Source organism: Mustela lutreola, chromosome 9, assembly GCF_030435805.1.
Source record: "Mustela lutreola isolate mMusLut2 chromosome 9, mMusLut2.pri, whole genome shotgun sequence".
NCBI lineage: Eukaryota > Metazoa > Chordata > Mammalia > Carnivora > Mustelidae > Mustela > Mustela lutreola.
The window spans coordinates 43196460-43218910 of record NC_081298.1 but is presented as its reverse complement, the minus strand read 5'-3'; the positions used below and the strand labels follow the sequence as shown (position 1 = coordinate 43218910).

General features: G+C 41.0%; 1 protein-coding gene across 2 annotated transcripts in view; it reads right to left on the bottom strand.

The window, feature by feature from the left end:
- The window catches only part of DTD1 (D-aminoacyl-tRNA deacylase 1), a 173205-nt gene that overhangs the window by 110333 nt on the left and 40421 nt on the right, over positions 1-22451 (bottom strand). The gene's annotated exons all lie outside the window — the stretch shown is intronic.

The window sequence follows — 22451 nt, the reverse complement described above, 5'->3', positions numbered from 1 at the left end:
CCCCAATTTTCTTTTTTTTTTTTTTTTTTAAGATTTTATTTATTTACTTGAGAGAGAGAGAGCATGCACATGCACAAGAGAGGTAGGGCGGGTGCCAAAGAGGGAGAGGAAGAAGCTGACTCCCCACCAAGCAGGAAGCCTGATGCAGGGCTCCATACCAGGACCCCACAAGCATGACCTGAGCTGGTCATGGTCAAGTGTCAAGGCAGACACTTAACCAACTGAGCAACCCAGGCACCCCATCAATTTTTTTTAAGATTTTATTTATTTGTCAGAGAGAGAGAGCACGAGTGCATGAGCAGGGGGAGTGCAGGCAAAGGGCTCCTCACTTAGCAAGGGGCCCAATGTGGGACTTGATCCCAGGACCCTAAGATCATGACCTGAGCCAAAGGGACTCTAACCTACTAAGCCACCCAGGCAACTCACCGATTTTCTTCTTTTAAAGAAAGTATTCATCCAGACTTCCCAGACATTGTAAACAGAGTTATAAAGTTCTGTGTTCGGCATCTAAAATGTGCCAGAGATACCAGTCCAGGCACTTTACCTACTTTCTATACAGAAAGGTGAGTAACACAAGCCAGTGTTGAACCAGATCCCACGCCTCAGAGTGCTACTTCTCAAAGCTCAGGCTCATGTTGTACACATCTTCAACTGCTAACCAGTGTCCCAGCCTTGAATAAGTGGGTCAGCTGGTTCTACCAAAAATTCTTCTTTGTTGCTAACATGGGCTCTGTTCATAATAAATACCTCAGAGAAACAGAAGCTTAAGTATCTTAACTCCATCATGTTTAACTAGTGGGATAAGAAAAACAAACGTATCAACAAAATGAAAAGACAACCAAAGGAATGGGAAACAATATTTGCAAATCATATATAAGATAAAGGGTTAATATCCAAAATACATAAGAAATTCATACAATTCACCAGCAAAAAAAAAAAAACCCAATAATCCCATTTTTGAATTGCGCAGAAGACCTTGAACATATTTTTCCAAAGAAGATATACAAGTGGCCAAAAGGTATATGAAAAGATGTCCAACATGCATTTTCATCAGGAAAATGCAAATGAAAACTACAGTAAGATATCACCTCACACCTGCTAGAATGGTTATTATCAAAAAGATGAGATAACAAATGCTGGTGAGGGTGTGGAGAAAAGGGAACCCTTGGTGGTGGCAATGGAAATTGGTGCAGTCATGACAAAAAACAGTATGGAGGGGCGCCTGGATGGCTCAGTGGGTTAAGCTGCTGCCTTCAGCTCAGGTCATGATCTCAGAGTCCTGGGATCGAGTCCCGCATCGGGCTCTCTGCTCGGCAGAGAGCCTGCTTCCCTCTCCCTCTGCCTGCCTCTCCATCTACTTATGATTTCTCTCTGTCAAATAAATAAATAAAATATTAAAAAAAAAAAAAAAAAACAGTATAGAGGTTTTCCAAAAAGTTAAAAATAGAACTACCACATGATCCCATAATTCTACTCCTGTTTATATACCCAAAAGAAATGAAATCACGATCTCAAAGAAATATCTGCACCTCTATGTTCATTACAGCATATTTATAGTATCCAAAACACAGAAATAACCTAAGTGTCCACTGGCAGATAAATGAATAAAGAAAGTCTGATATATCTATCTCTGTCTACCTACCTATCTATATAATGGAGTATTATTCAGTCATAACATTGTATAACTTTTTGTAACAACATTTTGTAACAACATGGATGTTGTTGAGGACATTATGCTAAGTGAAAGAAGTTAGAGAACGATAAATACTATATGATCTTACTTATATGTAGAATCCAAAATAAATCCAACTCCTATAAAGAAGGTAGAATGGTGGTTGCCAGGGGCTGGAGAGTGGGAGAAGTGGGGAAATATTGGTCAAAGAGTATAAAATTTCCATTATAAGATAAGTAAGTTCTGAGGATGTGACATACAGCACATTGCCTACATTAACAATACTGTTTTATACACTTGAAAATTGCTAAGAGAATAATGTTAAATGTTCCTGCCAGAAAAAGAAACTTGTAATTCTCTGAGGTGACAGAGGTGTTAACCTCAATGTAGTAATCATTTCACCATATATATATATATAAAATCTCATTGTGCACCTTAAAGTTATACAATGTTATATGCCAATTACATCTCAATAAAGCTGGAAGAAAAAAAGAAAAAGTCATGATCCTCCTCTTCTAACACTCCCACTAACCAAGTTATCTGTGTTTATCTGGGGTTCAGCCCAAACTAGTATCATTAGTGGCCATTGAGAAATGAAACTAGATGGGGGCACCTGGGTGGCTCAGTGGGTTTAAGCCTCTGCCTTCGGCTCAGTTCATGATCCCAGGGTCCTGGGATCGAGCCCGGCGTCGGACTCTGCTCGGCGGAGAGCCTGCTTCCTCCTCTCTCTCTGCCTGCCTCTCTGCCTACTTGTGATCTCTGTCTGTCAAATAAAATAGAATCTTTAAAAAAAAAAAAAGTGGGGTGCCTGGGTGGCTCAGTGGGTTAAGCCGCTGCCTTCGGCTCAGGTCATGATCTCAGGGTCCTGGGATAGAGCCCCACATCGGGCTCTCTGCTCAGCAGGGAGCCTGCTTCCCTCTCTCTCTCTCTCTCTGCCTGCCTCTCTGTCTACTTGTGATCTCTGTCTGTCAAATAAATAAATAAAATCTTTAAAAAAAAATAAAAATAAAAATAAAAAAAAAGAAATGAAACTAGATGGCACGATTCCTTCATTTCAGAAATAAAGTTAAATTTCATCAACATTTGCATGTATTAATATCTACTACAAAGACATAAAGCATTACAAGCATTTAATTATTAGAAATTAAGTAAAAATAGAAGAGACTGGTGACAGTTTGATATTTAGACCTACCGTTAAATCTTTAATACACACACATCCCAGGCCTTTAAGCTCTCACCCTGAAATGCTCTTCCCCCAGATATCCATGGAAAGGGGCTGAACAAATAACTTTGTGTGGATAGGCTAACACTAATGAGGCAAAGCTTATAGCAAAACACTGGGCACCAAATATTTATGATAATTCAAGCTTTTCCTACCTATAACATGGATTTTTCAGAAGCCTTTGCCTGGCCTTAAATTCACTTTCTAACCATTTCTCCCAAGATCTGTCCCTCAAATCTCAGAGATTACAGCCCACACATTTAGCCACAGACCTCATAAACCACAAGTAGGTTGATGATCCTGTGAATTCTTGCCTCCCCAAGATGAAAGAACCAGGAGAAAATTCTTGGATTTGAAACACTGATGTATGAAAAGAAGTCAGAGGCAAACATTCAGGACAGGCCAATGGCAATGGCAAACAGGGAAAATGCCCAATCCTAGATGGAAAGGCTCTGAAGAATACTCCAAATGGATCTGGCTCCTGGATTTAAACTTCCTTACAAAACTATGAAGGTTCCCCCACCAGCAACCTCATGTCTTTGATCCTACAGCTCCTTGTAATAAAGGTACTCGTAGTCACTGGAATTTTTATCCAGCACAATAAATAAATAAATAAATAAAATAAGCTCAATCCTAAAACATTTGGTCTGAAAAATATACTCAGTTGCTTCCAGGTTTAAGTACTAAACAAAGCTAACAGGATTTTTTAAAATCTCCCTCATTATCATAATTAATATTCCTATAACACCCTGCATAATTCATGTCCCCTCACAATCCATTTCGTTCTTCAAAATAGCCCATGAAGTCCACAGGGCAGGGATCATCATCCTCTTTGTTCCCCATGACAACCTTGTAGGAATTCAAACCTTCTGATTCAAAATCTTTACTTCTGCCCACCAAACTTTGATGTTGATGAGCGCCACTTTCTTTTGATGGTTCTTGGTTTTGATTTGTTTTTCATAAAAATCCAAAAGAACACAGTGGCCATGAGACCCAAATCTCCAGTATTATGTAATTGTAATTAATACTATTTTTTCAATACATGAAAAATTCAGTGTCACTGAGCCTTGTTGCTTCTCTGTCTCCCACTGTGGTAGCCAGTCTCCAAGATGGCCCCCAAGGATCCTCACTTCCTGGTTTTCAGGCTTTATGTACTCCCTCCCACAGTGAATAGGGCTAACCTATTTAACCAACAGGATATTGTGGAAATGATGATATGTCACTGATGACCCTCCTTGTTCCCTCTTGAACTGCTCACCCTAGAGAAAGCCAGTTGCCATGTTATAGCCATATCCCACAGGCCTAGAAGGAGGTCCATGTGGACAGGAACCCACGCCTCCTGCCAGTAGCCAAGCCCAAACTGCCAATCCTACGGACCATCCTGAAAGCCCCAGACCATCCTCCAGCCCTAGCCTATACTTCAGATGACTGCAAGGCCAGCTGATAACTACAACCCCACAAGAGACCCTGAGCCAGAACCACCCAGCTAAACTATTCCTGAATTCCTGACTCACAGAAAGTATACAAGATAATATATACGTATTGATATTTTAAGCCACTACATTCTGGTTAATTTGTTCCACAAGAATAGAGGACTAATATACCCATATTTCTTTACAAGATTCCAGGCACTCGGTAGACTTGAATTAAGGTAGCAATGAGAGTAATTTTCTGCTGATTGATCCAGACCCCTCAGTTTGACCCTTCTGTATCTAAGCCCATATTAGGATAATCCTATCCTATGGCCACAGGAGGTTATGGAAAAGTGAGAATTAAAGCAGTTTTAGGTCTTATTTATCTTAAAAGTCCCCAAGACTATTGGAGGTTCTTTGCCTACTATCTAATAAGTAAGAAAGACTTTCTTTCCCCTGGCTTGTTCTGGAATACTGTCAACAGAGTAGTAATACATGAACTACAAAATGCCTAGTGCTGCGTTACATTCAGCAGTGTGGGGCCTAGCCTGGGGTTCTTGGTGGATTCTCAGTTCATCGGGCTAATCTGTAAAGTAAGAGAAACCTGTGAGCCAGGACAGCCCACCTATGGGCAATAGGGATATGCAAACAGGAACCTGAGAACAACTCTGGCTTTAGTTATAACACCACTCCCTTTGAAAAAATTCAAGTAAGATCTGTAAATTAATAACATCCATGCTAATTTTCTGGTCTCAACCATTACACTATGGTTATGAAAGATGTTATTATCAGGGGAAGCTGAGTAAAGGCACACAAGTACCCTGTGCGCTATTTTCATCCCCCCTCATCTGAGGTTTCGTTTTCTACGGTTTCAGTTACCCATGGTCAAATGTGGTCAGGAAGCAGATGCTTCTCCTTCTGACCTATCATCAGAAAGTCAACAGTAGCCTAATGCTGCGTCACAGTGCCTACTGTCATTCACCTCGCTTCATCTATTCACACAAGCATTTTATCATCTCACATCATCACGAGTTGGGTGAGTATAGTACGATAAGGTATTTTGAGAGAGAAGACATTCACATAACTTGTATAATTGTTCTATTCTATCACTAGTTATGGCTGTTAATCTCTGACTGTGCCTAACTTATAAATTAAACTTTCACAGATATATAGGTATAGGACAAAACATAGTGTATATGTAGGGTTCAATACTATAAAACTCAGTTGGGGGCGCCTGGGTGGCTCAGTGGGTTAAGCCGCTGCCTTCGGCTCAGGTCATGATCTCAGGGTACTGGGATCGAGTCCCGCATCGGGCTCTCTGCTCGGCGGGGAGCCTGCTTCCTCCTCTCTCTCTCTCTCTGCCTGCCTCTCTGCCTACTTGTGATCTCTCTCTGTCAAATAAATAAATAAAATCTTTAAAAAAAAAAAAAAAAAAAAAAAAAAAAACTCAGTTGGGGCGCCTGGGTAGCTCAGTGGGTTGGGCCGCTGCCTTCGGCTCAGGTCATGATCTCAGGATCCTGGGATCGAGTCCCACATCGGGCTCTCTGCTCAGCACGGAGCCTGCTTCCTCCTCTCTCTCTCTGCCTGCCTCTTTGCCTACTTGTGATCTCTCTCTCTGTCAAATAAATAAATAAAATCTTTTAAAAAAAAATACTATAAAACACAGTATAGATAGGTTTCAGAGTATATATGGGGTTTTTGGAATGCATCACCCATGAATGTCACAAACTATTTCAAAATAAAAAAGTTTAAAAAATAAAATACATTTAAAGCAACAACAAAAAAAGAATATTGCCACTAAAATACAAATGACACTAAATCCATTCCTTGAAGGGCTCCTTGAAAGGTGTAGTTTTCCAGAATGTACTTGGAAAGGTTGTTCTGACATGGTCATGAAAGGAGTCTAGCTTGATTTCAAACCTCCTATTCCCTGGTAGGCAGACATCAAGTGTTTGGGAATACACTATGCCTAATGTTCTCAGCCCCTCATGAAGTGAGTGATTTAGATGAGAATATGAGCAAAGGTGATACATAAGAGTTGATGAGGTGACACTATCCCCCTCTTCCCCTGCCTGGGAGGCCAGTGTTATAAGCTCAAGGGAGTCAGGACCCCCGAGTCAGCAAATGGAGTAGATCCCCTCCAACCCACATCATACTTTGGTGAGATTAACTTCGTGGTAAGCCACAGAGGTTCTGAGTTTGTGTGCTGCAGCAGCTAGTATTTAAGATAATCCCAATAAAGATTTCCATTCAGAAAATAACCCAGGACTTCTAAGAAAAAAAGCAAAATTGTTAAAATTGATCAGATCACAATATCATCAGAAGGAAAAATGAAAATATCTAAACCTCCTCCATATCTAGATGTTCCTTCCATTATCCAATAGAAATACACCAGCAGGTAAAGATGTGTTTACAAGCTTGTTTCTGCCATACTGCCTGTGTTAGAAAAAAAATGAAAACTAAATCAAATAGGGAAGAATACGGCAAACAGGGAAAGACGACAGCCATTCAGTGGAAGATTCTCTATGGTCCCCACAACAATCCCCCTGATGTGTGTGTGCTCTGCCCACACTTCCCTCCAGCTGAACTCAACCCGCAGGGCCCACAGCCATGCCGTACACACGGGAAGACCCAATCAATGAGAACTTCCTGTGACGAATGACAGTCCGTCCTGACACAGGATAATGCAGATATGGCAATTTGTTATACTATCCTCTGTGAGTTTGAAGTTTGCTATAATACAAAGTTGTAAAAATGATATTTCAGAAAAACTGCCATAATTAAAACTGACTAACCCTTGTAATAAACAGAAATTATCATGCTCACTAAAAGGGGCAGAAAAAACTAACCCAGGCACATAAAGCAATTGATCTAGTACATCCGTGGTTAGAATGGGCTGTTAGCTGATTAACTCATTAGTCTACTATAATCACTCACATAAACTCAGTGGTAATCGAAGCTATTTGTATCTAGATTAACTTAAGAGAGTTCCTGAGCTTGTCTGGAAAACAAAGATACTGAATAGGAAATATTCCCTCATTTCCTACACTACCTTATAAACCCTAAAATTCAGGGTTCTTGTCTTGGTATAACTGAAATTAAATTTAAATGTAATTATCATAACATAGCTAAATATCCTAAAAACCAAAAACCCTCTCTGAAATAACTTTATAATTTAAATTACAGATTAAAATAAAATAGATGGGGGCACCTGGGTGACTCAGTCAATTAAGTGTCTGCCTCCGGCTCAGGTCATGATCCCAGGGTTCTGGGATCAAGCTCTGAATCGGGCTCCCCGCTCGGTGGAAAGCCTGTCTCTCCCTCTCCCATTCCCCCTGCCTGTGTTCCTTCTCTCGCTGTGTCTCTCTCTGTCAAATAAATAAATAAAATCTTAAATTAAAAATAAATAACACTGGGCGCCTGGGTGGCTCAGTGGGTTAAGCCGCTGCCTTCGGCTCAGGTCATGATCTCAGGGTCCTGGGATCGAGCCCCACATCGGGCTCTCTGCTCAGCAGGGAGCCTGCTTCCTCCTCTCTCTCTCTCTGCCTGCCTCTCTGCCGACGTGTGATCTCTTTCTGTCAAATAAATAAATAAAAATCTTTTTAAAATAAATAAGTAAATAAATAACATAGATCAATGGAACAGAATAGAGAGCCCAGAAATAGACCCTCAACTCTATGGTCAACTAATCTTTGACAAAGCAGGAAAGAATGTCCAATGGAAAAAAGACAGTCTCTTCAACAAATGGTATTGGGAAAATTGGACAGCCACATGCAGAAAAATGAAATTGGACCATTTCCTTAAATCACACACAAAAATAAACTCAAAATGGATGAAAGACCTCAATGTGAAAAAGGAATCCATCAAAATCCTTGAGAACACAGGCAGCAACCTCTCCAACCTCAACCACAGCAACTTCTTCCTAGAAATATCGCCAAAGGCAAGGGAAGCAAGGGCAAAAATGAACTACTGGGACTTCATCAAGATCAAAAGCTTTTGCACAGCAAAGGAAACAGTCAACAAAACTAAAAGACAACTGACAGAATGGGAGAAAATATTTGCAAACAACATGGGCTAATATCCAAAATCTATAAGGAACTTATCAAACTCAACACCCAAAGAACAAATAATCCAATCAAGAAATGAGCAGAGGACATGAACAGACATTTCTGCAAAGAAGACATCCAGATGGCCAACAGACACATAAAAAAAGTGCTCCGCATCGCTCGGCATCAGGGAAATACAAATCAAAATCACAATGAGATACCACCCCACACCAGTCAGAATGGCTAAAATTAACAAGTCAGGAAATGACAGATGCTGGCGAGGATGCGGAGAAAGGGGAACCCTCCTACACTGTTGGTGGGAATGCAAGCTGGTGCAACCACTCTGGAAAACAGCATGGAGGTTCCTCAAAAAGTTGAAAATAGAGCTACCCTACAACCCAGCATTCACACTACTGGGTATTTACCCTAAAGACACAAATGTAGTGATCCAAAGGGGCACATACACCTGAATGTTTATACCAGCAATGTCCACCATAGCCAAACTATGGAAAGAATCTAGATGTCCATCAACAGATGAATGGATAAAGAAGATGTGATACACATACATACACACGCACACACGCACGCGCGCGCGCGCGCACAATGGAATACTATGCAGCCATCAAAGAAATGAAATCTTGCCATTTGCAACGACATGGATGGAACTAGAGGGTATTATGCTGAGTGACATAAATCAATCAGAAAGACAACTATCATATGATCTCCCAGATATGAAGAATTTGAGAGGCAATGTGGGGGGGTTGGGGGACAGGGAAGGAAAAAAATGAAACAAGATGGGACCGGAAGGGAGACAAACCATAAGAGACTCTTAATCTCACAAAACAAACTGAGAGTTGCTGTGCAAGGGGGCTAGGGGGAGGGTCATTGGATTATGGACATTGGGGAGGGTATGTACTATGGTGAGTGCTGTGAAATGTGTAAACGATTCACAGACCTGTACTCCTGGGGCTAATAATACATTATATGTTAATAAAAAATAAAAAATGTTTAAAAAAAGAAAAAATAATTAATTAATTAAAATAAATAGATGCATGATCCATACACATGTATTCATTTTCCCAGCTGTGACTATTTTTTTAAATGATAATAATAATAATAATATAATCTTAACCAAAAAACTGTTAATACTGAGTAATGTTCAAGAAAGGAGGTTCTTTTAACACTGTAAAATACTTTGATTTCCATATGTATAAAACTGAAGATTCCCTTATTAAGCTAACCTTTTACTCAACAAAATTTTTTTTCCAGCCTGTCAAGCTCAGACAATGCCTCAGACTCTGAGATACACAGGTTCAGGAGACAAGCCAGGGATTCCCAGAGCTTTGGCCTGGAGAAATACCACAGAATGAGGAAGCTCCAAAGAATAGCTTTGTAAGCAGTACTGAGGGACTCTGGTCAATACCATCCAACCTTTGGGAAGAAAAGGAACACACAGACTTGTAAACCTCAGGGCAACTATAGAGTGAACCGAAGGTGCACCTCCAAGGTCAAACAGCAAGGACATGGACACCTTCTAAAAAAGCTAACTCCCAGAGTCACCTACTGGTCTGAGAAATCCTGAGGCTTTGTTTGTTTAAACAGACCACAAAATAAATCAGAAAGACCGTAGTTAAGGAAATTCAGTCAGAAATCAGAGGCAGGGGACGCCTGGGTGGCTCAGCTGGTTAAGCGGCTGCCTTCGGCTCAGGTCATGATCCCAGCGTCCTGGGATCGAGTCCCACATCGGACTCCTTGCTCAGCGGGGAGCCTGCTTCTCTGTCTGTCTCTGCCTGCCACTCTGTGTGTGCTCGCTCTCACGCTCTCTGTCTGACAAATAAATTAAAAATATATATTTAAGGGACGCCTGGGTGGCTCAGTTGGTTAAGCAGCTGCCTTTGGCTCAGGTCATGATCCCAGCGTCCTGGGATCAAGTCCCACATCGGGCTCCTTGCTCCGCAGGGAGCCTGCTTCTCCCTCTGCCTCTGCCTTCCACTCTGTCTGCCTGTGCTCGCTCTCACTCTCTCTCTCTCTGACAGATAAATAAATAAAATCTTTAAAAATATATATATATATATATATATATTTTAAAAAAAAAAGAAATCAGAGGCAGTGCAGTCTGAAAAACGGTCTTCTGTTGGAATGCAGCTCTCCCACTTAATGGCCATGTCTCATGACCTTGAACCAGTCATTTAAGGTGAGGACTGAGCTGCTCCTCTCCCTCAGTCCTTGTGAGGGTCACATGTGTAGATGTGGAACTTAAAAACTGTCAGTTCTCAAATCCATTTTTATTAATAATGATAGTCTGCTATTTATTACAATCCTCCTTCGTGTATAACAATTTCATTTTTGAAAAGCAAGGTTTACTTTTAGAGTTATAGACTTCAAAAAAGAAACCGTTTCATAATATTCATTTGAAAAAGAAAAGAAACTTTTGGAAAGAACACCAGAGCTATTGGGGAGTGTCTAACTGGCTCAGTCAATAGAGGATGTGAGTGACATCCTCTACGTTGGGTGTAGAGATTACTTAAAAATTTTTTTAATAAAATAAAATAGGAGTGTTTGGGTGGTAAGTTGGTTAAGTGCTCAACTCCTGGTTTTATGATCATAGGGTCATGAGATGGAGGACACGGACCCACATCAGGCTCCATGCTCAGCGTACAGTCTGTTTAAGATTTTCTCTTCCTGGGGCGCCTGGGTGGCTCAGTGGGTTAAGCCGCTGCCTTTGGCTCAGGTCATGATCTCAGGGTCCTGGGATCGAGTCCCACATCGGGCTCTCTGCTCAGCAGGGTGCCTGCTTCCTCCTCTCTCTCTGCCTGCCTCTCTGCCTACTTGTGATCTCTCTCTGTCAAATAAATAAAATCTTAAAAAAAAAAAAAATAAAAATAAAAAGATTTTCTCTTCCTCTCCCTCTGCCCCTCCACCCCATGCTCACATGCTCTCTCCCTTGCTCTTGCTCTCTCTCTCTAAAATAAATAAATCTGGGGCGCCTGGGTGGCTCAGTGGGTTAGGCCGCTGCCTTCGGCTCAGGTCATGATCTCAGGGTCCTGGGATCGAGTCCCGCATCGGGCTCTCTGCTCAGCAGGGAGCCTGCTTCCCTCTCTCTTTCTCTCTGCCTGCCTTTCCGACTACTTGTGATTTCTCTCTGTCAAATAAATAAATAAAATCTTTTTAAAAAAAATAAATAAATAAATAAATAAAATAAATCTTTCTAAAAAATGAAATGAAATAAAATAAAGACAGAATACCAGAGCTACTACCCAAAGTTAGATGGCAGATCAGAAGTTTATGAACTAGCATGAACTTTCAAACAAGCAGGATTTGCCTCTCACATTAATTAGAAGCCACTGAGAAGTAAAATGATTCAGTTTTATAAACTTCCTTAATTTCTAGAGTATTTTTATTTCATACTCAACAGTGAAACTGAGCTACTACTTCATTTATCTGTACACTTTAGATCAATATTAAAATTCAAACAAAGATAACTTATGGAATCTGGCCCTTGTTCTTAATAGCCAGTAACAGAGTATTGAGCCATGACATATTCATCACATCCACAGTTGAATAAGCCCTTTTTGCTCCAGGAGGTTTCAGCCACCCTGGCAAAAATTTGATTTCTGGGGCACCTGGCTGACTCAGTCAGAAGAGCATGGGACTCTCGATCTCGCAGTCACGAGTTCAAGCCCCAAGTTGGGTGTAGAGAATACCTAAATAAAACTTTTTTTAAAAAATTAGATTTCTACAGCAAATCAGCCAGCCTGTTCCCAAGCATCTCCCCCACCCCACCCGAATCCCCAGCACGACCTCGTCCCTCACATCTGAGATATGCCACACTGAAGAAGTGAGACCCAAGGGCCCAAGGGAGGCTGGAAATACTGAACCTGGCAAGGCCCTTGTCATAGTCATCCCCAACACCCTATCCAGCGACACACTTCATAAACAATTGGAACAAGAAGGGTCACTTCATTAAGTCCCTGCAAGAGTGTTTGCCCTTTCCCCTTACCCCTCACTACCTTCTGAGGCCCTCAGGCTATATCTTACTTGGTCCAAAATCTGGATGGGCCCATGCAGGCTCACCTGCCAATTCCCAAAAATAAGCCAAGCAGGAATCAGAAAGGAAAAGTGTTGCCAAGGACCCCACTTGACTTCTAATCTTCCCAGGAGCTACTCTACCAGACTTAACACATAAAACAGATATGGGACTCACTGCTTTACAGAATACTTTACTCTTAACAACTACTATGTTCCTGGTAGTATTTATTGACAATCCCACAAATTGCCTAGAAGTACACTTAATTTTAAGGATGGGGTACATGAGAATATACAAAAACCTAAATGCAGACCCTTTTGAACGCTTTCCCCTTGACCCATCTCTGACATCAGCCCTGGCTGCTGCAGACAGTTGCATGCAAGCTCCAGCTCAGTTGACAGCCAGACTCCTCAAGCACTGAGGGTCTTTGCGCCTCAGACTTTCTAGGAAGCCACGCAATTCTGCTCACCTGTTTGGATAGCCAATGGGGACAGGACCCAGTAGCTAAAGGCCCCACCTCCCATCCTCTGGATTGACAACCCCGGAAGACATTCTGTACTCTTTAATAAGTGGGCTGGTTAAAAATATAGCAGTTACACCCCCATCTCTATATAACTATAAGAATCTGGTGAGCCCTATGCCCTAATCCTTTGGAGCTACATTCCTGGCTACATCTTGTGTTATACCCCAAAAGAAGGAATTCTTACCAGATCCAATTAGAACAGTGATTTTTAGCATTAGCTGCATGCTGGAACCCCTGGGGGACCTTTGTAAAGTCTTGGTATTCAGACTCCTTTCCAGAAAAATAACACTGAACTATCTCAGGGTAGGGCAGGCTGCCCAGGCCTCACCCTTATACCAGGACCCAGGAGTTCCAACACTGGCCAGGAGGGTAGTCAGCCCAGCCCTGCAGAGAGGGCCAAAAGAAGCACTGAGGCCACTCTTAAGGGGCTCAGTCTTGAGAGTTTAAGACAAATCCTCTCTTTATCAGAACGTACTGGAGACAAAGGATCCATGAAAGTGGGGAGGCAGATAAATGGATTATGTACCAACAGTCTTTGCTTTTCTGTAACTGGAATCACACTACAAGTATTCTCTAGAGAAATGCTCATTTCATACAATATAGCCACTATGTTTTCTCATAGAAGTCCATATACTTCTATTGCATTCGATTTTTTAAAACTAACTGGCCAACTGTAACACCTTTGTTGAAAACCCACCTCTTGCCCAATGATCTGAAACGCTGCCTTTATTACATACCAAACTTCTCCTAAATAATTCTTTCAGGTCTCTCATCTAGTTTGCTAATAGTTTCTCTCTTGCTCTGCACCATTTGTTTTCATTACTAGAGTGTTGTGTAATACATTCTGATATCTAGGAAGGTCAGGATGTTCTGTGAGATTTTTTTTTAATTACATTTATCTAATTCCATCGAAATTTATTTTAAGGTATAGTATAAGGTAAAGATCCAAAATGATTAATTTTCCATTACTGCCAATTAGTTGCCCAATTACTGCTTACTGAGACATCCTTCCATCTATTAATCTGTAATGCCTACTTGGTAAAATAACATATTCTTACACAGTAAATAGCACATATTCGATTCTCAACTGCCTATTGCCTTCCTTTAACTGGTCTAAGATTGCTGTCCCTGGGGAACTTACATGCTAGCATGGAAATAAAGAGTAAGCGTTCCAAAATAAATAACCAACAGACACAGTTATAACATTTTAGAAGGTGATAAGCCTTGCAAAGAAGAGGTGGAGAGGGTAAGAGACACAGGGAATACAGTGCAAGAATGGAGGTAGAACAGGCTGCAGTCTGAAGCAAGGTGCTGAGGGTAGAGGGAGCAGAGGTACAGGCTTTGTTATGAAGAAGGACGGCAAGGATAGGAGGCCATAGTAATTTAAGGAATAGAGGAGACCTTTTAAAAACACTGCTCCTGATGTGGGCCCCTCTAAGTTGATGACGCCACCATCCCCTCGTCACTTCCACCAGAAACCAAACCACCCAACTGCCATGATCAAGCAGTCCCCTCCTTTCTGGCTCGTTGTCCCCGCTGCCCATCTGAATGACACTCGGATCCCGTCTATACTGGTCAAAGGCCATGCTCACCTCTCAGGTCCCCGCCTCTCCTCTCCAGTCCAATCTAAGAGGGTCAAAGCTAAGGAGCAAACATGACCTTCCCATCCTGCTGAACTATCCACAGTGGCTGCACCCTGCCAAATGCCCAAGCCCCAAGCTCCTTCCCGGGACCCTGAATACCACTGTCATTCTTCCATCCCATCTGCCTGCCTCTCCCCACGTGCAGCCTTCTCGCCATGAGACTGAAACTGCTTGTTATCCCATTGGACAGGTTCAAGCCTCCCTCCCCTTGTTCATGCTCTTCCAGGAACATGCCAGCTCCTGCCCAAGCTTTCAGACCCAGCCACCTCTTCTTCACTCTTCAAGACTCAACTCAGATATTTGATATCTACTCATGGACATCTGTTTGGATGACCAATTCCCCACCCAAAGCTCTGTGTATTCCACTCCCTCCCTCAGCACCAGGAAAATGTTGCTTCTCAGAACTGTCCCAGTGTGATTTCCACCTCCCTAAAGAAAGGAACCTTGCCTGATTTCTCTTTCTTGTTTCCATGACTAAACCAGAAATCAGGCACATGAAGAGTACAGTACAGTCAACAATACTTACTTGTGAGAAGGGGGAAAAAAAAACGTAACTGGCCCAATTTCTACATATACAGGTATGGATCAAGAACAGAAATGAGCCTCCTACTCAAAGCAAATGGAAATACCAGTACGTGGGCGCCTGGGTGGCTCAGTGGGTTAAGCCGCTGCCTTCGGCTCAGGTCATGATCTTGGGAACCTGGGATCCAGTCCTGCACTGGGCTCTCTACTCAGCAGGGAGCCTGCTTCCCTCTCTCTCTCTGCCTGCCTCTCTGTCTACTTGTGATCTCTCTCTGTCAAATAAATAAATAAAATCTCTATTAAAAAAAAAAAAAAAAGAAATACCAGTACATTCTGGAAGATATATATTCATAATGCGAATATTATTTGCATTTGTTATTTCTGCAATACTTGGCCTTTGAGACTTTCAGGTTGGCTGATAAGAGGAGAGGAGAAAGCCTGCAATCCTTTCCCCCACTGTCAGGGCTTTACTTTGTTCTGCTGACCTGAAGTTAAATCTGAATGTAAGCGGTTCTCTCAGGCCAGAGCTGAGCAACCTGAAATGCAATCGGTTCATAAGGCTTATTAACATGTGTGCCCTCCTCAGCCAGCATCTGATCTCCATCAAGGTGCACAGAGACCAATGATTGCACAGTGCCTAACAGTCTCCAGTGGGGACTGCAAAACCATTTGGGGGTGTGGGGTTCTTGCAGAGAATAAAGGCCTAAGGGAAAACATTTCAACAGAGAGAGCCAATGAGGGCAGATGAAGGAGGTTGTATAAATAGCCAACTATCGGGATGCCTGGGTGGCTCAATCAGTTAAGCCGCTGCCTTCGGCTTGGATCATGATCCTGGGATTCTGGGATCAAGTCCTGCATCGGGCTCCTTGCTTGGCGGGGAGCCTGCTTCTCTCACCGCCTCTGGCTACCACTCTGCGTGCTTGTGCGCTCGCTCACGCTCTCTCTCTCTCTCTCTCTGACAAATAAATAAATAAATAAAATCTTAAAAAAAAAAAATAGCCAACTGTCAACATTACCAAATCTAAGATTCTAGAGCTAAAAAGGTCCCCAAGGATCCACTTTGCCAAACCCTCTAACCTAAAACACAAAGACACCAAACCTGAGCTCCATGATGTAGCCAAAGTCACCCAGTAGCCATTAAGCCAGAATTCCAAACTACCCAACTCCCAGGCTGCTTTAGGCTACTCCTCTCTTCTTTCCTTCAAGCTCCTCAAGAGACTTCAGGAGGAAAAATAAAGAAAGGAGGGAAAAGCTATATACTCTGTATTGTGTGTATTCCCCCAGCATTTAATTGAGACAGATGGGGTGAAGAGTAGACAGTGTGCCTGGGAACAGACCCACCCTCCATGCCAAGATGCTAACTGATCCACCAGTGTTTACCTGCAGCCCAAACACAGTGTTCAAGCCCATAATGACATTTTTCTTCTACAGCAGCCACTTTCCTCTTACCAGAAAAAATGCCAGGCCATGCCAGCAGCCAGTTCATCCCAAGCCCTGTAACCACAAAGACACGGCTCACAGTGAAGGTTGGACATAGTTTGCCGGCTCTTGCCTTTGCCTCTCTCAGAGCCTTGGGGACAAATGTGAGTTGGTACTCATAAGACCAACATCTCTAAGACAGGCAGAGGCAATCTGAAGCCCCAGACAGCATCACTTCAAATGCCAAATACTGTGTATCCCTAGAAAAGATGCAGGGAAAAAACCTCAGAATTACTATCTACGCCGCAATCCTAAATCAAGGGCTGAAACAAGTTAACGTGGGCTCTGCTGAATGCTGAAATACCAGCATTTCATTTTCAGAGCCTTAACATATATAGTACTTCAACTACTAAGAACAAAAATCCACGAAAGCCCCAAACCAGCTCCTGGTTGTGGTTACCGCTGTTACTGCTGTCTTTCAGGCTGAAGGCCACAGGCCTTTTCTCTAGGAATCACAATTTATGAAAGTCCCATTCCCACCAAACACTGTTTCAGCCAGGAATGAGATCCCCAACACATTCTAAATGTTAAGATATCTCTGTGGTTCCTCTGTAGTCCACTGTTAATCAACAAGCCAGGAGGAATTTTCACAAGGTTGTTATTTAGCATTAGAAACAAAACTCTTGAAACACCCACTGACAGTAACACAGAGACATTGTTTCTAGGTATTGAGATCACATCTCCAAAGCTCACAGGAGCCAGTGTTTAAGTGGAATGCATTTTTCTAGGACTTGTAGGAAGACACAACTGGCCATGTGCCTTAGGCTCTGGTGGAAGGCTGCAAGAGATCCAAGAGTCCTGAATTTATGCATTTATTTATCTTTAGAGAATTCCATATCCTGTGACTTCATAAAGTAAGCTGGGCTCTGACCTAATTCCTTTCCTTCTTCCCTTGATTGGCCTAATGTCATGCATCCGTATAGAACTAATTTATCACCAATCTATCCCGGGTACTGAAATAGGCTTGGAATGAATTCCTGGACATACTTCTCACCTCACACAATGCCAGAGCCAAGGAAGGGATCCAAAAGGAGAAATGAGCAAGTCTTTCAGTCTTTCAGGTCTATTATTCTTAACCTTTCGTGATTCCTCCTCCGGTTTCATTTCATTAAATTCTATTAAGACAGACATGAAAGAAGCCTAAAAGAAAAGTTGGCTGAGCCTACCTGGTATTTTATTCACAGTTCACATCTGGGTGGAAGGTCTATATTTTCAGCTCCTTAAAAATGACGAGTTCTCCCAAAATATCTCTCTCCTGAATAAAGATATACACTTTTGAGGCAATTTGTCATTAATAGTAATTCTCACTCAGTGAGATGCTAACTTTGCGCAAATACCAGTAAAACTTCCACGTACCGAATGGGATGACAACTTTTCCAGCGTAGATTCAGAGCCAATATTAACATTTGCTAATGTTAATACTGTTAATATTATTAATATTGTTATATATTTATAACATTATTTATATGTTCTATAAACATGTAATACATATATATGTAAAAATATATAAACATATAATACATATATAACATTATTTATATGTTATATAAACATAATATATTTATATTTAACAATATAATATTGTTAATATTGTTAATGTTGCTGTATTATTCTCTACACTTTTGGCATGTTTGAAATACTTCAAATTTTTAAAATAATAATAAAAATCTACTGCCTAGAAAATCTACATCCACAAAAAAATGTAAAAAAAAAAAGGGGATGATTTTTGCATCATTGTTAGTAACAATAAAAAACTGTCATAATCCCATAAATCCATCAAAAGGAGAACAGTAAACAAAATACAGTATCTTCATAAAATAGAATCCTACCTGCAGAGAAAGGGGAACCCTCCTACACTGTTGGTGGGAATGCAAGCTGGTACAACCACTCTGGAAAACAGCATGGAGGTTCCTCAAAAAGCTGAAAATAGAGCTACCCTACGACCCAGCAATCATACTACCGGGTATTTACCCTAAAGATACAAATGTAGTGATCCAAAGGGGCACATGCACCCAAATGTTTATAGCAGCAATGTCCACAAAAGCCAAACTATGGAAAGAACCTAGATGTCCATCAACAGATGAATAAATAAAGAAGATGTGGAATATATATACAATGGAATACTATGCAGCCATCAAAAGAAATGAAATCTTGCCATTTGTGACGACATGGATCGAACTAGAGGGTATTATGCTTAGAGAAATAAGTCAAAAATCGGAGAAAGACAACTATCATACGATCTCCCTGATATGAGGAAGTGGAGATGCAGCATGGGGGTTGTGAGGGGTAGGAAAAGAATAAATGAAACAAGATGGGATTGGGAGGGAGACAAACCATAAGAGACTCTTAATCTCACAAAACAAACTGAGGGTTGCAGGGCAGGTGGGTGGAAGGAGAGGGTGAAAAAAGAATCCTACCTTGCAGTTAAAATGAATGAATTAATTGTAACAAAACAAGTTATACTGCTAGATAAAAGAAGCATGTCTCAGAACAGTATATACACTATAATACCACTTAGGTAGAGGACATGTGCAAACACACACGTATATACACACATACATGTATACACACACATAAACACGCACACGCACACACTGAATCTAGTCTTAAAGAAACCCAAACTGAGAGATGCCATTCAACAGACAAATGGACAGGGGCACCTGGGTGGCTCAGTGGGTTAAGCCTCTGCCTTCGGCTCAGGTCATGATCTCAAGGTCCTGGTATCCAGCCCCACATCAGGCTCTCTGCTCAGCAGGGAACCTTGCTTCCCCCTCTCTCTCTGACCTGCCTCTCTGACTCTCTGCCTACTTGTGATCGCTCTCTTTCTGTCAAATAAATAAATAAAATCTTTTAATAAATAAATAAATAACGGACAAATGGATAAAGCAACTGTGGTCCATATATACGATGAAATATTACTCAGCCATCATAAAGGATGAATATCCAACTTCTGTATCAACATGGGTGGAACTGGAGGAGATTATGCTGAGTGAAATAAGTCAAGCAGAGTAAGTCAATTATCATATGGTTTCACTTACTTGTGGAACATAAGGAATAGCATGGAGGACATTAGGAGAAGAAGGGGAAAATGAAGAGGGGGGAATCAGAACTATGGACTCCGAGAAACAAATGGAGAGTTTGGGGGTGGGGGGGAGGAACGGTTAGCCAGGTGATGGGTATTAAGGATGGCACGTATTGCATGGAGCACTGGGTGATATACGCAAACAATGAATCATGAAACACGGCATCAAAAACTAATGATGTACTGTATGGTGACTAATGTAACATATAAATAAATAAATAAATAAATAAAATGCAACACATGGGTCTGAACCACTTTAAAAGACCAGTTATGGGGGGCATCTGGGTGGCTCAGTGGGTTAAGCCTCTGCCTTCAGCTTAGGTCATGTTCCTATGGTCCTGGGATCGAGCCCCACATCGGGCTTTCTGCTCAGCGGGGAGCCGGCTTCCTCCTCTCTCTCTCTGCCTCTCTGCCTATGTGTGATCTCTATCCATCAACTAAATAAATTTTAAAAATAAAATAAAGTAAAATAAAATAAATAAAATAAAAAATAATAAATTAAAAAACCAGTTATGGGATAATCACTCAAAGGTAAACATAGTCTGAGGATTGGATGGTACTGAAATGGCAGTGGTAATTTTCTGCTTTTAATGGATGTTTTGAGGTTTTTAAGAGATGTCTTTGTTGGCAGGAAATATACACTCATGTTTTTGGGAGTGATAGGATATCAGGTCAGCAAAATATTCCCAAATGGTTTAGGAAAAATGTCCATTCTTCCAACTTCATTTACTTCATATCATATATAAAAATTAAGTCAAAATAAATATTAAAAGAGTTAAAATTACAAAATCTTTACATGAAAACACAGGAGAAAGCCTTCAAAACCTTCTTATATATTGGATATGACACCAACAGGGCAGGCAACAAAAGAAAAAACAGAAAATGGAATTCATCAAAATGTAAATTAGGGGTGCCTGGGTGGCTCAGTCAATTATGTGTCTGACTCTAGATTTCAGCTCAGGTCTTGATCTCAGGGTCATGAATCTAAGCCCTGTACTGGCTCCATAGTAGATGTTGAGCCCACTTAAAAACAAAAAAAAACAAAAACAAAAGGAAAACTTTTATATATCAAAGGACACTATCAATAGAGTGAAAAGGCAATCTACAGAATGGGAGAAAATATTTGCAAATCATACATCTGATAAAGGCGTAATATCCAAAATAAAGACCTACAACTCAACAATAAAATGATTCAAAAATGAACAAAGCACTTGAATAGATATTTCCCTAAAGAAGACACACAAATGGCCAATCAGCAAATGAACAGATGCTCAACATCACAAAGCAAAAGGGAAATGCAAATCAGAACAAGATCCCACCTCATACCTATTGGGGATGGCTATTAACAAAAAAACAGAAAAGAAGTGAGGGCAAGGATATGAAGAAATTGGTACCTTTCGAGTGGGAATATAAAATGGTGCCGCCACGGAGGAAAATAATAGGGCACTTGTTCAAAAAATTAAACAAAGAATTGTGAATATGATCCAGCAACTTCACTTCAATGAATACACTCAAAAGTACTGAAAGCAGGCAACCGAACAGATATCTGCACACCCGTGTCACAGCAGCATTACTTGCCAGAGTCAAAAAGTGGGAACAACCCAAATGTCCATCAACTGATGAACAGCTAAACAAAATGTGGCATATACCTAAAATGGAATGTTACTCAGCCTTAAAAAGAATGAAATTCTGACACATGCTACATGAATGAACTCTGAAGACATCATGCTAAGTAAAATAAGCCAGACATAAAAGGACAAACACTGTATGATTCTATTCATGTGAGGGCGTTCAAATAATCAATTTCAGAGACAGAAAGTAGAAGACTGGTTACCAGGGATGCATGGAGTGAAATGGGTTTACAGTTTAATTGGGTAGAGTACCAGTTTAGGAAGATGGGAAAGTTCTGGAAATGGCTGCACAACCAACGTGAATATCCCTAATGCCACTGAACTGTACACTAAAATATGGTAAAATGGCTAAAATGGTTCTGTTTTCTATTTTACCACAATTCTTAAAAAGTCTTATGATACAGACACTCTCAGAGATACCACATATTTTCTGAGTATGTGGTAAATGTGAGTAAACAAATTTTCATTAAGTCTGGAAGAAAAGGCATAGAACTTAACTAATGGTGTTATCTCTGGAAATGAGAGATTATAGTCAAAATCATCTTTAGTATTTTTAATTTTTTAAAAGGATACTGATTTTGGGACGCCTGGGTGGCTCAGTTGGTTGAGCAGCTGCCTTCGGCTCAGGTCATGATCCCGGCGTCCTGGGATCGAGTCCCACATCGGGCTCCTTGCTCTGCAGGGAGCCTGCTTCTTCCTCTGACTCTGCCTGCCACTCTCTCTGCCTGTGCTTGTGCGCTCTCTCTCTCTCTGACAAATAAATAAAATCTTAAAAAAAAAAAAAAAAAAAAAAAAAAAAATAAAAGGATACTGATTTTACATATTACTTGTAACACAAACTGACAGAAAAATGGTATATTACGGGCACACGAGAAAAATAAAAGACAGGAAAAGAACTGCTTCTATAAAAATACCTTTCTGCCCAGGAATACTATAAAAACTCACTAATAAAAAAAATAACATTTCCAAACTGGTACCTTCCAGAATACACTGCTTACATGAAATTTAAAAAACAATAATAGGAGAGTCTTCCCTGGAGAATGAAGGAGACACAGAAACAACACAAGCAGGGGCAGAGGTATGCGGGGGAGAATCCACAGAGCATAAGGCCAGATCTAGTCTGGATTTTGAAATGAAATTTTATAGGATTTGTAGTTATCCCCTAAAGGTTTCATGACCCAACAATGACACC